At 38.5% G+C, this 17471-nt stretch overlaps 1 protein-coding gene across 4 annotated transcripts in view; it reads left to right on the forward strand.

Annotated features, from left to right (window-relative positions):
- The window catches only part of ENTREP2 (endosomal transmembrane epsin interactor 2), a 160835-nt gene that overhangs the window by 43474 nt on the left and 99890 nt on the right, over positions 1 to 17471 (forward strand). Inside the window, exon 1 of one of the 4 annotated variants that reach the window (XM_075045438.1) lies at positions 11419 to 11518. The exons of the other annotated variants lie outside the window; for them this stretch is intronic. The gene's annotated coding sequence lies outside the window, so the exon portion shown is untranslated. Of the gene's footprint in view, positions 1 to 11418; positions 11519 to 17471 lie in introns of those variants that run through there. 4 annotated transcript variants of the gene reach the window in all.

Here is a 17471-nt window from a genome sequence, read left to right on the forward strand (position 1 = left end):
ATAGTGTTCAAATGTACTTTGCCATAAAAATGGTTCCAAGAAAACTTAGCAAAAATTATAAATACTGAAGAAGGTACGTCAAATTGCAGAATGTATTAGTTGTTAGAAGTAACAGTTACTTTGACATTAATAATGTCCTCTGCTTGTTTTTATAAGCATAGTGATACAAAAAATTTTCAGCTGTTTTCCTAATTATGAATTTGCCATATGTATTTTGTAATACTGCATACAACTTTGAAGTAACAAGTAAAACTAAGGTTTGTAGCTAGTTTTCTTCTGTTCTATGATGCTGTTTCACAACAGCAATAAACTGTTCAGATGTATTGATTGGACTAAATAGTTTAGTATAAGTTTATTATAGGCATTTTTAAGTTTCAGTGATTCTATAGATTCAAAGAGGTGTCTGTTTTAAAAAATTACAAGTTCATTGCTAACAGCTATACAAGTATTAAGAATAAATTTTGTATAAACTTAACAGATTTCTTAAGAGTACTTGGATCTGGGTTAGTAAAAAGAGACTTTTTGTATCTTACTGGATACTAAATTATTTTGTTAGTTTGTCCTCTTAAAAACTGGAAAAGTTCCAGTGAAATCCATTGATTGTCTATCTGAATTAATTAGATTTAAAAATGGAGAATATAAGTATATAGTCTATCTGCCACAGCTCCTATAGAAGTTGTCCTATGAGACTATGGTCTGGCCCTTGCTAACAGCTGGGCTTCCAAGTTTAAGTTAGCTTTACTTTTAGATTTTGCTGTTTTTTATTTTTTTAAAAGTACATTAAATTCTTATAGAAGCCAGCTCATAAAATACAATTGATTAAATAAGTAATTTTAAAAGCTCTTAAATGTTGTGATAAACAACATAATCTGCTTTACCTACAATTTTTAGTATACCTGCAGTTCACTCTTCCTGAGAAATAATTTAACAAACAGCTTAACAAAAATTGCTATTTGTTTGTTTTTCTTATACGTTTACGTTTCCTTGGAGACCCTTATGATGAATCTAAATGCTGAGCTTTTCCTGCTCAGTCATTTCTTTATCTCCCTGCTACAGTACATGCTGTGAAATATCTCTTAGACCTAGTATATGAATGAGGATCATAGCGTAATTTCCTCCAGAAGTGTTGTGGCTGTGTTTCAGTAAAATGAGTATTTTCTGCTAGGTCGTAGAATAACAATACCCATGTTATTTAACATACTGTGGAAAGAGGAGCTGGAGAAAAGGTAATTACACTGCCCAGCTTAACTGACTAAGTTAAAGGGCTAATTTCCTTAGGCTCCGAGTGCAGTCAATGGATAGCAGTAGGTACTTCCAGAGATTAGTTCAAAGTAGGGTCCTAATACAGCTGCACTCTTTAGAGGAGCCTATCGCTTCTGACAGTATGGCAGATGAAGGAATTTGGTTATGTGCTTTGGGTAGACCTCCCACATTATCTTTTGCTTTTCTGCTGTGTTCAATGACAGCTGGACCCCATTCTGTGTCAGGACTGTGTTGCTTGGTATCTGCAGCCATGCGGTGTGACAGAAAGTGTATACTGCTTCAGGTAATAGCAATAAAAATGGTAAATCCCAGGAAAATCCATGCTGGCATCACCACCCTGCAGCTAGTGGCTGTGTATAGCTACACAGAAATAATATTAGCACTGCTTTCGTTGGTTTTAGAAACTTGATTGAATTGATTACTGTAAAACCAGTTCTTAAGTTTGGAGAACCATGATTTTACTATAAGCCATAAGGAGAAATACCCATAAGTTGTTCTGAAAGTGCAAAATGCATAGGCATTTGGGTTTAGCTTTGTGCTTTTGCCCTTGTTCATTGGTAATGAAATACTAGGAAGCTTGAAATGGTTATGTGGTCAGTATGTATATGCTGCAGGAAAGGATTATTTTTATTTTTCATGCTTAATTTATTCTAGTTTTTCCCTCCTCATTGTCTATCCTGTTGTTTGCATTCATATCTTCTTTTGAACTGTCTGAACCAGCAAGTAGGTGAAGGAGGAGGGGAAAGAGAAGACAGGATGTACTGGTTGCATAGACTTCATTTTCATTTCTGGTGCCTGTGTGGTCTATAACAATGTGGCTGCATCTCATTAATTTCTAACCTGTAGCCATCTAGTCACGTTAACTGTATGGGTACATACTGCGCACATACACCTACAGTGTGCAAAGTGCTTGCACATCCATGTCCGTGCATATGAGTTTTAGAGACTGGCCAATTATCACCTTATGCTAGGGTTTGGGGGAGAAGAGAAGGAGAGTTTCAACTCTCTAGATTGCATGTGTGTATGCTATCTCAGATGTATGAACTCTGTTTTCAGCTGGGATTTGTTAGCTACCTATATATGGAATAATTTCTGAAATAAAAGCTGTGGAAGCTATAAGAAATTTGCATTCTATTTAGTAAGCTTTGAATCTTTTCTTTGACTTTTTGTCTAATGAGAATCAGTAGTATTCTAGATGCTTTTTAGCAATCTCACATTTCCCAAATCTAGGAAAGGAAAAGAAATAGTAGGCTGTTTGCATAACATTGTTGTTTCTGTTAGTGTAGCTTTCACATTTTTCAATGCCATTTTATTTTTGGTTTGTTTTTTTTTTCACGGAGTTGTTCTTTTTATCACTATACTATTTTCTCCCCCCCTCCTTGTCCTTTCTGCCAGCTTCCTTGATACTTGCATTGATTATTTTTTCTCTTAAAAAAAAAAAAACCCAAACAAAAAAAACCATCACCAACAAAAAAACCCCAAAAACCCAAAACACTGTCTTTCTGCCAGTTTTGTAGCTGATTGCCACAGTTGTGTTGTCTTTGGTTTTTGCCATGTTGTGTTTTCTGTGATACAAGATAGGGTATAATTCATGTTACAAATTACACTGTAGAGAATCTTTTCATAGTTAAGATACCAGTATCTGATATACCCCCTAACCAAAGACTCCTTGAAACACCACACACAGGTTGTCGTGTTTGTACAAATCAATAGCAATAACTTAAGAGAACCTTCCTTGACAGCACTGGAGTACCGAGGCTGATTTTCTTCACGTCAGCTGCCAGCTAGGTGTTTGAGATTAGCTCAACTCATGAATTTCAGTTACCAGTTAATCAGCAAGCTTCACTGTGGTCCTCAGTCTATTAGATATTGCCAGAAAGCTGACTTTGTCTGTTAAGTACTTTTGATACTTGAAGGCTTTATGTCAGGACAACCATCATTGTAATTGTTTTCCCGTCAACTTTATCAATGTGTACAAAGAAAAGCTGCTGGCCAGAGAAGCATTTGAAGAGGTCCATCTCTTGGCATTCAGCAGCTTAAAAATAAAACTTTTGCTTCTCAGTTGGTAACTTTGGACAGTTAACATGGGAAGATAGTTCTAGAAACAGATATTACATTTTATTACAAGCTTAACCTTAGTAAAATGAAGCACTATTTTTTTAAAAGACAGATGATACCTTATGTGCTGGAATACCATCCTTTTTTTTTTTTTTTTTTTTTTTTTTAGGATGTCTGTCAGTGTGTGTAAAATGTGATAGTCCTAAACCACTTGCAGGTATTAGTCTGCCTGTCTTGTTTTCAGTTTATACTGTCTTAATGAATGAAATATTTCCAGACAACTAAAGTAGGGACATAGCTTCTTTTATGAAAGTCAGTAGTTTGCTCTTTTGTTGAGTCTGTGGTCAGCCAGGCTGCAGAAACACAAACATCGAGAGTGTGGGAATCTTACTGGGATGGTAATTTCAAAGCTCCTTTGTGATTTTTTTTGCAGGCAGAGGCAAGTAGAACAAACCAATGAGGCCCTGCCAGACTTTGAAATACAATCAAGCTTGATGTACTGTGTACTTGGTTTTCTTTGCCACTGAACCTGCGGCATCTGTTAAAATGAAGGCATGTGACAGTGTGTGATGAAGTTGGAAAATGGTCACGCTTGAGCTTAATCCATTCAATATTGTAGAATCATAGAATCATTTCGGTTGGAAAAGTCATTCAAGATCATCGAGTCCAACCATCATCCGTGCCCACTAAACCATGTCCTGAAGTGCCTTGTCTACGTTCTTTTTGAATACCTCCAAGGATGGCGAGTCAACCACTTCCCTGGGCAGCCTGTTCCAGTGCCTGACAACCCTTTCAGTAAAGAACTTTTTTCCTAATGTCCAACCTAAACCTCCCTTGCCGCAACTTGAGGCCATTTTCTCTCGTCCTATCTCCAGCCGCCTGACAGAAGAGACCAGCGCCCACCTCACTACAACCCCCTTTCAGGTAGTTGCAGAGAGCGATAAGGTCTCCCCTCAGCCTCCTTTTCTCCAGACTAAACAGCCCCAGTTCCCTCAGCCGCTCCTCGTAAGACTTGTGCTCCAGGCCCCTCACCAACTTGGTTGCCCTTCTCTGGACACACTCCAGCACCTCAATGTCTTTCCTGTAGCGAGGGGCCCAAAACTGAACGCAGGACTCGAGGTGCGGCATCACCAGTGCTGAGTACAGGGGAACAATCACCTCCCTGCTCCTGCTGGCCACACTATTTCTGATGCAGGCCAGGATGCCGTTGGCCTTCTTGGCCACCTGGGCACACTGCTGGCTCATACTCAGCCAGCTGTCAGCCAGCACCCCCAGGTCTTTTTCTGCCAGGCAGCTTTCCAGCCACTCTTCCCCAAGCCTGTAGCGCTGCGTGGGGTTGCCGTGACCGAAGTGCAGGACCCGGCACTCGGCCTTGTTGAACCTCATACAGTTGGCCTCGGCCCATTGATCCAGCCTGTCCAGATCCCTCTGTAGAGCCTTCCTACCCTCAAGCAGATCAACCCTCCCTCCCAACTTGATGTCATCTGCAAACTTACTGAGCGTGCACTTGATCCCCTCATCTGGATCATTGATAAAGATATTAAACAGAACTGGTCCCAATACTGAGCCCTGGGGAACACCACTTGTGACCCGCCGCCAACTGGATTTAACTCCATTCACCACAACCCTCTGGGCTCATCCAGCCAGCCAGTTTTTCACCCATCGAAGAGTACGCTTGTCTAAGCCATGAGGCGCTGGCTTCTCAGGGAGTATGCCATGCGAGACAATGTCAAAGGCCTTGCTGAAATCTAGGTAGCTAACATCCACAGCCTTTCCCTCATCCACTAGGTGGGTCACCTGGTCATAGAAGATCAGGTTGGTCAAGCAGGACCTGCCTTTCGTAAACCCATGCTGGCCGGGCCGGGTCCCCTGCTTGTCCTGGACTTGGCATTTGAATGCTCTCAAGACAAACTGTTCCATAAGCTTCCCCGGTACCGAGGTCAGGCTGACAGGCCAGTAGTTCCCCGGATCCTCCCTCTGACCTTTCTTGTAAATGGGCGTCACATTGGCAAGCCTCTAGTCCTCTGGGACCTCCCCTGCTGATAAATGATGGAGAGTGGCTTGGCAAGCACCTCCACTAGCTCCCTCAGTACTCTTGGATGGATCCTATCTGGTCCCATAGATTGTGAGTGTCCAGATGGCATAGTAGGTCACTAACTATTTCCTCCTGGATTATGGGGGGTATATTCTACTCTCCATCCTTGCCTTCCAGCTCAGAGGGAAGAGATACCCTGAGGATAACTGTTCTCCCTATTAAAGACTGAGGCAAAGAAGGCATTAAGTACCTCAGCCTTTTCCTCATCTCTGGTGGCAATGTTCCCTTCTGTATCCATTAAAGGATAGATTTTCTCCTTGGGATTCTTTTTACTGTTAACATGTTTGTAAAAACATTTTTTGTTGTCCCTTACAATAGTGGCCAGATTGAGTTCTAGCTGAGTTTTTGCCTTTCTAATTTCCTCTCTGTATGACCTACCAAGATCCCTGTACTCCTCCCATGTTGCCTGCCCTTTCTTCCAGCAATGATAAACTCTCCTTTTTTTCTTGAGTCCTAGCAAAAGCTCCCTGTTCAGCCAGGCCGGTTGTCTTCCTTGGCAGTTCGTCTTGCGGCGCATGGGAATAGCCTGGTCCTGAGCCATTAAGATTTCCTTTTTAAAGAATGTCCATCCTTCTTGGACCCCTTTGCCCTTCAGGACTGTCTCCCAAGGGACTATTATATGAGGTTATTGTAATTTCTCAGGAGATACTTTAGAAGGTGTTTTAAAGATTCTGCCACTGAGTTCTCAAGAGAGTTCAACAAGTCTCATTACTAGAATAGAGAACTGAAAAGAAAAAAAAAAAAGTGAAGACGTTCTAATCTAGCCCTAACCTAAATCAATTCTGTTCCCATTTTCTCTGAACATAGTACTATGGTGATACAGATGTTGTTTCATTAGGATAGAAAGAGCAAAGCTTTTATATAAGGTGTGGGAAAGCAATAGAATTGTTGGAGCTCTCTAGATTTCATTGTGATTATGGCATGTACACAGTAAGAATTTTATTTCCCTGGAAGAATACATTTCCCTTGTAAATAAGATGTGAGTTGTAAATGAGATGCACAAGACATTATTTGCTCAGCTTAACAAAGCTGAATTGAAGTGGCTTTTGTTACAGTGACAATCTAATGCTGCTCAGCCTAATGCCCATATGTGAGTGGCTGTACTGTGTGAAATTAATTTAAACTGTAATTTTTGGTCACAGTGGTGGATCCATCACTAAAGGTCATACATGATGCTAGTTAATCTGTAATTCTTGTTAAGCAAGCTTGCTTAACATTGCAATGTGAATCATTTTTTTCTGGATTTTTGCTTCCTCCATCTGTGACAATACAGATGTATCTTGTATAATGTAGCTTTTATTTGCCCATTATATGATGCAGTAAGGAACTGCAGTTTCTGCAGTTTTGAGTTCTGCTGTGGAATGATTCTGTGTAATCTCTGGGAACAAATTTTCAGAATAAAGTGTTTGAATCTAGTAGTAACGTAAAAATGCATAGCTACTTTTTTAAGACTACAAGGTATTTTTCCTCAAAATCTTGACACAAAGTGCCCATTATATTTAATAGAAGTCCTGCCCTTAGAGTCAGGTTGGAATAAGCCTTTGGATTCCTGGGACTTAATTTTTTGGTGGAGCAAGGTTGTCTGTAGGCTAAGTGAGAGTGAATTGTGGCTGAATGGCCACTTGCAGCATTAACCTGAGTAGCTGCGAGTTTGCCAGGGTGTCAAAAACAACTTGAGAGGGTGTTGGCATGCAGATAGCAGTGCAAAGGTGTGAAAATTTAATGAAAGATTGAGCAGGCTTAACATTTGCATCTAAATTTGAGTTAATTTAGACTCAGTTTTTTGGCTAGCCCAGAAGTCCACTTGAGATCCTTCTCATTCAGTCTTCTTTTGGAAACATAAAGTAGCATGAACCTCTGGAAGATTAAATAATACTAGAAAGCAGACCAGAAGATCTGGCAAATGGGTCTGTGTGAGGTGAGGTCTCATATGAAGATTGGTGGTTTATTCTTGCTTTATTTCCAAAAATCAAGATGGAAAAAGTTTGAATTTGATGATTCAGCTTGACTTTGTAACCAGTGTTGTAGAAGATTAATTTCTGTCTAATGTTTCAGAGCTTGTGTATTTTGACATTATTTATGATAATTTATAACTTGTTGTTCAAATGAGTTTAGTGTTATGCATTGATGAATCTCTTATGGAGTGAAAAGAGACATCATTTTAGTTGCTCTATTATGTTTCTAGGATTCCCTGTTTCCCCACTCCCACTCCCCTTGCACCTAAAATGGCTCTGGGTTTTGATTTTGGAAGTAAGGCTATACTGTAGTCAGTGTTTGGACTAGTATTGCCCAAATAATACATTGCATTAAAATCACTGAAATAGTGTGTCACATGCTCCCCAAATCTTTTGCCTGCTGACAGCTTAAGAAGCCTATATGTCAGAATTAGACTTTGATTAGAGGGTTTTTGTTGTTGTTTTTAATTTTTGCTTAATGTTTGGCTTGAATTTTGGGGACATGTCATATGTCAGATTTTACTAGAAAACAACTATGCTTTTGCAAAGTAGTTCTGCAGTCTTAAGCTGTAAGTCCATGTTGGCATGCTACCAGAGAGCTTGGTGCGAGAACAACTCCTCTCTGTTAGCTAGATGATTCCAATAATGTGCATTCTCTTCTGTGAGCTTGATGGCTTTCATTACACAATGGGATGTCACTGAAAACTTATTTTCTTGTGGCTGCATTGTAGAACTTCATGGATGGTTTGAGTTGTTGAACTGATACACTGTTTTCTACTTATGCAAGTCCTTTGCTGTTCCTTTCCAAACCAATTAGAAACAGATTTTTATAAAAATCAGTCTCAGGGGTTGTCACACAGCAGACATCTTATGCCTTGTATGCAGCATGTTTAAAATAATGTATTTATGTCTTCAATAATAATTAATGAGAATTATTATAATTAAGAATAGAACTAATGCTCTAATTATTCTAAATGCATTACATTCATTTTTTAGTGCGTTTTGACAGTGTATCAACATGATTTCATTCGTATAATTTACTGCTGACAGGCTCTAAGTGTCAGGAGTTCAGGCCTCTGAGCATCCTGAGCAGGGACCTGGCTGAAATGTAATACAGTTGTTACTGGCTGCTGATGGCACCTGGATCTCCATTCTGTGCCATCCAGTCTGGAGAGGGCCAGGTTGGAGGTATTTCCTGATCTTGTCTCAGCAGAAAACAGTTGAAATAGGATTTGCTTTTGGGGGGTAGGTGTTGAGAAACATTCTCTAGTCATAGTACAGATGTACCCAATTAAACCGATGTGTTTCTGCATAGTATCGGTGCTAAGCACATTTCATATTGGTGAGGTAACATGAAACTTGCTGGTTTAGTCTATGGGAAAGAGGTATTCTGATCTAACACAGTATAGATTAATATACTGGATATTTTTTCTAGTATTGTCTGTAAGAATTAAGCAAAAACCCGGAATGACTTGGATTGCTGGTGGATTCCACAGTTTAATTAAAAAAAAAAAAAAAAAGAGAAAGAAAAAAAAAAGAGAAAAAAAAGAGTGCATTAGTTTGCTATTTCTGAATTAAGAATAAAAAAAACCTTGGGAAAAAACAAGGACATTTGCATAGGAAAATGTACCTGACACAGTAACAGGGGGGATGCACAGAAAAATTGGAAGCTTAAAAGATTGACCAGTCACACAAAACTTTGTTAAATATAAACATCTAATTTAAAGAGTAGCTAAATCTGCCCCTTCTCATCCTTCTTGATTAGTAAATTTGAAGAAACAAGCTGGTTACGTAGTGGTTGTGCTTGAGGACCCACGTATGATTCTCTTTCTTAAATATAGAACTCTTGTTAATAACTTTGTCTTGTAAAGTTTATGGATAAAAATTGATTATATGTCTGTACATATATTATAAACATGTAAATATGTTTATATTTTTGAAATATATATCTCATTATAACACTTTTTAAAGGAGGGAATCATAGTGGAATACATGGAGTATATTGTGTTTCTGGTTTATATCCACGTATTTGTATATGGGCATGAACAGAGAAAGGAGGAATAAAAAGTAGAAAAGAAAAATTAAAGACTATTACAGTGAGGCTTCTTTGAAAAGGAAGATGAAATAAAACTGTAGGTGGGAGTCAGTTTATAGAGCTCTATAGAGTTGAAAAGGAAATGGCTAAATAGATGAGGAGCTAGGCAGCTTGCAGTCTTCAGAGTATTTTGAGGTAAAACCAAATTGAAAGAAGATTTAGGTTTTGATCTTGAACCAATTAATGGGAGATGAGAGTAATTTTACTGCATTTCCTAAAACTACTCTAGAAAGCAAGGGTTAAAATAAAGCCTTTCTCACTTGCATGTGTCTAGTGACAGCCTTAAAATGGTATAAAACATTTTGTTGTCATGAGAGTGCGTGTTTGTAATAGGATTATGAAACATTTGAGTTTTGGTTATAATCCACACCTGTAGTTACTAGATTCCATTACCCCGTGAAGTTTGCTGTAGATTTTGTAAAATTTATTAAGTTCAATTTGAAGCAGGTGTCCATGCATTTTACAAAAAAAAAAAGGCAATGTAAGAATTGACATGAATGAGAAACATCTCAGTAGTGAAGCCAATGGATAGATGGGTGTATGGTTTTAATTACTCTCTTCAGGTGGTAGCTGAGAGACATTAAGCAGGATTGCATTGTTAGTAAATAATGAGCATCAGGCTCTAAAACAGTTGGTTTGACATGTTCTGTGAGCTTTGAATTTATCCTTAAAAAATGTAACCATATATAACAGAAGCCATAACGATTAAAAGGGAATGTATTACTTTAGGTCCAGAGGTAGTTACTGCACTGTAGCACCAGAGCAACAAAGATGAAATTATTGTATCAATTTTTTTGACATGAGACAGAGTTTTTCTGAAGGTCAGAGATGACTGGTGGTTTGTACTAGCTATTCAGCTAATAAAACACAGTGGGGTTGGTAATATTTAAAAAAAAAAATAAATTTTTACCTGGCTTCAGGGAAAGTAAGTGCATTTGTATCTTTAAATCCTGTTAAGTTGCAATTGAGTCTCTGTTATCTTGTCAGGGAAGAAGCTGTAAGAATCACATAAACTTGATGATTTTGGAGCAAAGTCTTTGGAATGAGTCTTACTGGTGTCCTTGCTACGTGCCATTTAAAGCATTTCTTGTGTTACCATGTTTTATTTAACAGCTTAACCTTGAGGTGCATGTTAGTTGAGTTTCTGATATTCAAGAAGACTTTTTATTGTTAATATGTAAGTTCATTAAGTATTACTTATACTGATTGTCTAAGAACAGAAATTTTTTTAAGTCTAAACAAGACAAACACTGTAGGATTCAGATATACTCAGTCAGCTAATTAATAGTAATAAATTACCTTGAATATACTTTCTAGAATAGTAGGAACCTTTGAGAAAAGTAATTTTAAAAATTACCAGGTAGATACATGTTGTCAGAGACATGAAATTCATCTTTAGAACCCTTGGGTTCTCAGACTGTTTGGAAGGCATCTATCCATCCTGATATTAAACCTGTGCTTATAAAAATTTATTTATCCTTTCTCTCTTAAGTACTGTTTTGGACATGCTGACTAACAGTTTGTCGTGGTTATAGATGCTTGGGAGGGGTGCTTTAGAAAGGGTGCTAAATGCAGTAGTGTAGATGGCTTTCACCAAGAGTGTGATGGAAGTCAGTAGGCTAAGGATGGAGAGTGTATATTTGTTATGACCATTTAATATTTGCCTTGTCCCTTCTATCTGTAGCCTCAGTCTGTGCATCCTTAACCTTTTCTTTTATCTGGCAGTGTGGCCCTGAGGCGAATCACTAATCATAGAATCATTTAGGTTGGAAAAGACATTCAAGATCATCGAGTCCAACCATCATCCGTGCCCACTAAACCATGTCCTGAAGTGCCTTGTCTACACTCTTTTTGAATACCTCCAAGGATGGCGAGTCAACCACTTCCCTGGGCAGCCTGTTCCAGTGCCTGACAACCCTTTCAGTAAAGAACTTTTTTCCTAATGTCCAACCTAAACCTCCCTTGCCTCAACTGGAGGCCATTTCCTCTCGTCCTATCTCCAGCCGCCTGACAGAAGAGACCAGCACCCACCTCACTACAACCCCCTTTCAGGTAGTTGCAGAGAGCGATAAGGTCTCCCCTCAGCCTCCTTTTCTCCAGACTAAACAGCCCCAGTTCCCTCAGCCGCTCCTCGTAAGACTTGTGCTCCAGGCCCCTCACCAACTTGGTTGCCCTTCTCTGGACACACTCCAGCACCTCAATGTCTTTCCTGTAGCGAGGGGCCCAAAACTGAACACAGGACTCGAGGTGCGGCATCACCAGTGCTGAGTACAGGGGAACAATCACCTCCCTGCTCCTGCTGGCCACACTATTTCTGATGCAGGCCAGGATGCCGTTGGCCTTCTTGGCCACCTGGGCACGCTGCTGGCTCATACTCAGCCAGCTGTCAGCCAGCACCCCCAGGTCTTTTTCTGCCAGGCAGCTTTCCAGCCACTCTTCCCCAAGCCTGTAGCGCTGCGTGGGGTTGCCGTGACCGAAGTGCAGGACCCGGCACTCGGCCTTGTTGAACCTCATACAGTTGGCCTCGGCCCATTGATCCAGCCTGTCCAGATCCCTCTGTAGAGCCTTCCTACCCTCAAGCAGATCAACCCTCCCTCCCAACTTGATGTCATCTGCAAACTTGCTGAGCGTGCACTTGATCCCGTTGTCCAGATCATTGATAAAGATATTAAACAGAACTGGTCCCAATACTGAGCCCTGGGGAACACCACTTGTGACCCGCCGCCAACTGGATTTAACTCCATTCACCACAACCCTCTGGGCTCATCCAGCCAGCCAGTTTTTCACCCATCGAAGAGTACGCTTGTCTAAGCCATGAGGCGCTGGCTTCTCAGGGAGCATGCCATGCAAGACAGTGTGAAAACATGAGACAGTGTCATGCTCGGGACTGACGCTTTTGGTGTACTAGTGATTTGCAGAAGCACTGCATTTTATCTGCATTTGGAAACTTCTGATTTTGAGGCAAAGAAAATACTGTTACTCTTGATGTTTAGATCACTTTACAATGCACTTCAGCTTTCATCCCTTGAGAAACTGTGTCAGTAATTGAAAGAGCCATCATCTCATTTCACTTATCAAAAGCAATCTCAGTCTTCATTCTTATAATTATTGGAAGAGCCCAGCAGCAAAAATCTGATTAGTGATTTCCTAACGCTACTGGAAAACAACATTTCTAGAATAATATTCTCTACTGAGTCAATGATACAAGCAAGATTAGTGTGAAAACAGATTAGAAAATGTCTAAAGACACATCACAGCAACATGATGGAAGTGAAGCCCTCATAGCTGGGTAATATCTTTGCACTTGTAATGGAGGAATCATGGAATCTTTTGTTACTGGAGTTAAGATAAAGTTTTCACCTTCTCAGCCCTTGAAGAAGTTTAACTATAATGAAATTACAAAGAATTTAAAATGTACCAGTATTTTTGGAAAGGAAATTCAGTATAATTTTAGGCTTGGAGGTTTTTTTCCCTTACAGAAATCATCTTTGTAATCCATCATATGGACTGCACATAAAGCCCAAAAAAATTAATATTCAGTTGTGAAAACATTAACACTTGAGTGTACAATACCTGTATACAGATCAATCATATTGGATAAACTGCTTCTAATTTCACTGATTTCTTTGGTTCACTGCATTTTAATTAGGCTTTTGACTGCTGCCTCAGTAAAACCTTCCTGCTTCAAAAGATCAATAAGCTGTTCAGAGTTAATCTGAGATGTTGTAGAGATGTTGAGTAGCATGTATGGGCAGCAAATTTCTTCAGTCAATTATTTTTTAAAGAATTACTTGTTTTAGCTTTCACTTTGAACAATATGAAATATTCAGCAATTGGTTATGAAATAGTGTTGCTGGTAGTGTTACTAAAAAGTAGTAGTGTTTTTTTGATTCATTCATAGGTCATTCTAGAGGAAGGAAGTTGCTTAAGTTCTGTGGGGAAGCCTCATTTTAGTTTTAGAGAATTGTCCCAAACAGAAGTTGCCACAAAAAGCTTCTTATGTGATCTCTTACAATATCTCGATAGATCTTACTGAGTTAAAGCTCTTCACCTATGAAGCAGCATGTATTGGCTAGGTCTTCAGTCATCTGTTTATTTCAAGTTTGTTCATAAATGATCTAATAAATTTGAAAGCATGGAGGATTGGTTGCAAACTGCTTAGTTTCCTTTCTGTTTAAATACTGTCATGCTAACGGCTGTGTGCCTTATTAATACTCCTGGATTACATTATGGGACATATAAAATAATGTAATAGTGTGTTCTGTGAATGTGTTTAATAAAAAACAGATTAGAATTCAGACTGTATTGTGAGTCAGTGACATACCAGCTCTGTACTTAATATCTTCTCTAAATCCCTGTCCATTGCTTTTAATACAGTTTGCATATAGTAGTGACATTGAACATAACAGATCTGAACCACTTGGAAGAGTAACATACAGAATGTATGATTTTTTTCATATTAAGAAAATATATTATTCTGATGTATATGTGCTCTATTAGCCCTTGTTTTTCTCTGTATGTTGCAGGAAATAATACCATTTTTGGATTAGTCCTTTTTCTACAAAAATATTTAGAGTGTGTACTGTAATTTTATAATTGTTGGTCGCTTCCATAAACAAACTACAGATGTGGAACAAGCAGATTTCTGATGGGTATGGAGCATATTTCCTAGGAAAACAAAGACAAAACAAATAAAGCTCAACCTAGAGCCTACAATGAGATAAAAATTGTGAACTGTTAATACATTCTGGTAGCTGTGTCAATGTGTAGGTAATTTTACTGTCCTGTTCTTGTGGGGCACCAAGGGATTTTGTTTCTCTGCTCCTGTTTCCATGGCAATTAGAATTAGATTAGTTTTAGGTTCACAGTGGGTAAATGAGAGAGACTAAACTATGATGCAGTGTTTGAGAGTCTGGAACATACTGAGTCTTTTTAGAAAATAGCTCAAAACTGTGCTTAAGTTGTTGGTTTTTTGGTTGCTGTTGATTTGCTTGTATTTGTCTTGCAGTGTACAGATCTTTTGCTTGTGGTTAGGCAGTCTGGTGGTACTTGTGCTCTGTGTTCATAGTGATGTAGTCTTTAAACAAGAGAGTGGTCCCTGAATTCTAGTGATAGCTGCATGCTGACGAGTCAGTTTGCATATCTGCGAATAAATAGCTATATTAACTGTTTTAAAAATTCTTTAGCCTATAACTGATTTTTGCAATAATTTGAATGGGATGATTTTTATCAGCACCCACCATTTAGGATGACTTTTTTGAAAGACCATTCAAAAATCATGCTACTGTTCTGTATTTGTCCATGCAGTTTGTGTGTGTGTATGCATCTGGAAATATATATATATAAATTTTTTTCTTCTGATACTTGTTAATACATTCCCACCACCCTCACCCCAATAAATTTTCATCCTCGCTATTTTTCCATGAATTGGAATTGGAATGGAGAGTAACATTACTGGTAGATTATTCTACTCTCCTTTTAGCTAATTCCCATGCTGTCATAGTTCTTTTTCCTATAGCTTGTATTTCTCTTACCATAATTTTGCACTAATGAATTGCAGATGCTGCAGGGAGTATTATTATAAGAAGATTTTGTACTCTGGTACTAATGTGCCACACTTTTGTCATCTCTGAGTATGTGATATTTGTGACATTACTCCCGCAATATTTAATACTTGCATTTTGTTAAATAATTATCTACCTGTTACAAGGGCTACTGTAGATTTCACAGAAGTGTCATCCTTGAAGATATTTAAGCTGTTGATTTAGTCTCTGCATGAGGTACACCTAGACCCAAAGACAGTTTGGGATATCAATACTTTTTAGTTGTTTAGGTACAATTGAACTTTGTCCTTCCAGGAACATTCAAGTTGGCAAAATTAAACCTTGCAGCAGCCTGTGCTTCTGTAGAGGAGAGAGGAGAACCTTGGAAGCGTCAGTGGTTTCAGGCACTTCTGAAGAGAAACAGTTGCTGTAGCACTTTGCTGACAGAGAGCACTAGATACTAGTGCTCTAATTGCTGGTAGGTACCTCCTTAGGTACAGTAAATTAGGCAGCCTGCTTACTTCTCTGCTCTGTCCATTCAGCTGCCTTGCGCATCTGCCTATTTGTGCTGTGCCTGGTTCTGCCTGGCCCACCTTGATGGATGTTTATCTCGTGTTGTTAACAAATTCTGGTGATGGGAATTCTGTAACCTACCCCTTCTACCAATGTTGAAATGTCTTGAGCATTAGAAGGTTTTTCTTAGTGTCCAACCTGAATCTCTGTTAGTGCAAATGTAAATCAATTATTTCTCGTTCAGCCCTTAGTGTACTTGAAGAACAATTGATCAATCTCTTCTTTGTAACAATCTTGTTTATTTTTGAAGCTGCTGTTATGTTCCATCTCAGTCTTCTTTCCTATAAAACCAGCTTGCTTCAACCTCTCCTCATAGGCATATTCTTTAGAAAGATGCATTCAAATCAAAAGTGCCTGGAGAATGACAACAAAATGAGAGTTTGAAGTGTAGATTGTTATTTTGCATAAGACATCCCTGTCAAAACTTTATTTTAACCTTAAGACCTCCTAAGCAAGGCTTCTTATTTTCCAGAGCAAATAAACAGAAAATAGAAAAATTCTAGCATGCATTAGAAAAATGTTAGAAAATAATGATACAGAAACTTACACCAACATACAATGTTTTTTGTTTATTCGACTTTGAGTACAGCAGATTAAATACAATATCAAAATGTAAGCATACCCTTGGACTCACTGAAGAATTATGGTACTGACAGTTGATCTCCTTAATGTGTTGGGAGAAAAGGAGAAAATGAAAACTGAGTTTTAGAAAGCTGCAAGTCCTGACATTGTGAAGAGGAGTGATTTCTGGTTTCTTAACTGCATCTCAGCTCCTGTTATTAAGAATAATTAAAGGTGACTGACAGCTGTATACATTTTTCCTCATTTGTAGAAGTACTCCTTTCTTTGATACCTGTTTTGTTACCTTTTGTCTTACTGTTCTGCACGCCAGCTTGACAAATCTGCTGTTACAAAATAGCAAAAGAGTCTTTCTTAAGAAAGCATGACAAGTAATATTTTTGCAGCCTACTCTTTTAATCTAGATTGAGATGAAAATTGAAGATTTTTTTTTTTAGTTGTGCCTATTTAATGTTCTTAATACCAGGCTCTTTACAGCAGCACATCGAGGGACAAGAGGCAATGGGTGTAAATTGAAATGAGAGTTTCAGACTGGGTCTAGGGGGGAAGAAAAATTCCCCGTTGGCACAGTGACAGTGTTGGTAGGTCCTGGAGTACATGTGCAGATAGACTCTTTGCTTTCTAGGTTATCTAGGTACATTCACAACATACATTTTTGAAAGCATAAACATACACATCTGTAAACACATGAATTTAGCTCTTACGGCCATATAAATTTTGCTGATACTTCTATAAGTCTATTGATAGTCATAGTCATACAACGTATAATTGAAATTTCTCCTCTATTTTTCATTTAGGGTCACCAAAGTTCTTGTATATAATCATGTTAATTTTTCATATCACACTTCTCAAGATAGTTTTCTGGCCTTTCATTTTAAAAGATTCATTAAATCTGCTTACAAAATTATGTATGGATATTTATATTGTTAGAAACATAATTAGATTGCCCCAAACTTTTTATTTATGCCTAATGCAATACCACACACAATTTTGGCTTAATGTTTTTAAAAAAACATTCTGCTTGTTTATGAGTAAAGCTTTTTTTTATGAGACTTTGAACTGAAATCACACCAAAAATACTATGTTGCCGGATTGTATGGGAAATGTGGAGTTCAAGGGAAACTATGGTCAAATGTGATGCAGTGTGGAACAAGCCAGTTGAGATCAACTGGTCCAGGGACAAAGGTCCTTCTTGTGGTTTTAAAGAGAGAACAAAATTAGCTCGTACTTCAAGGGCCCAGTTTATTTTGTGAGGCTGAAAGATTTAATTAAGGTGCTCGTGTCTATTGGATTTAGTTGGGATGCAGTTG

Source organism: Buteo buteo, chromosome 13, assembly GCF_964188355.1.
Source record: "Buteo buteo chromosome 13, bButBut1.hap1.1, whole genome shotgun sequence".
Lineage (NCBI taxonomy): Eukaryota > Metazoa > Chordata > Aves > Accipitriformes > Accipitridae > Buteo > Buteo buteo.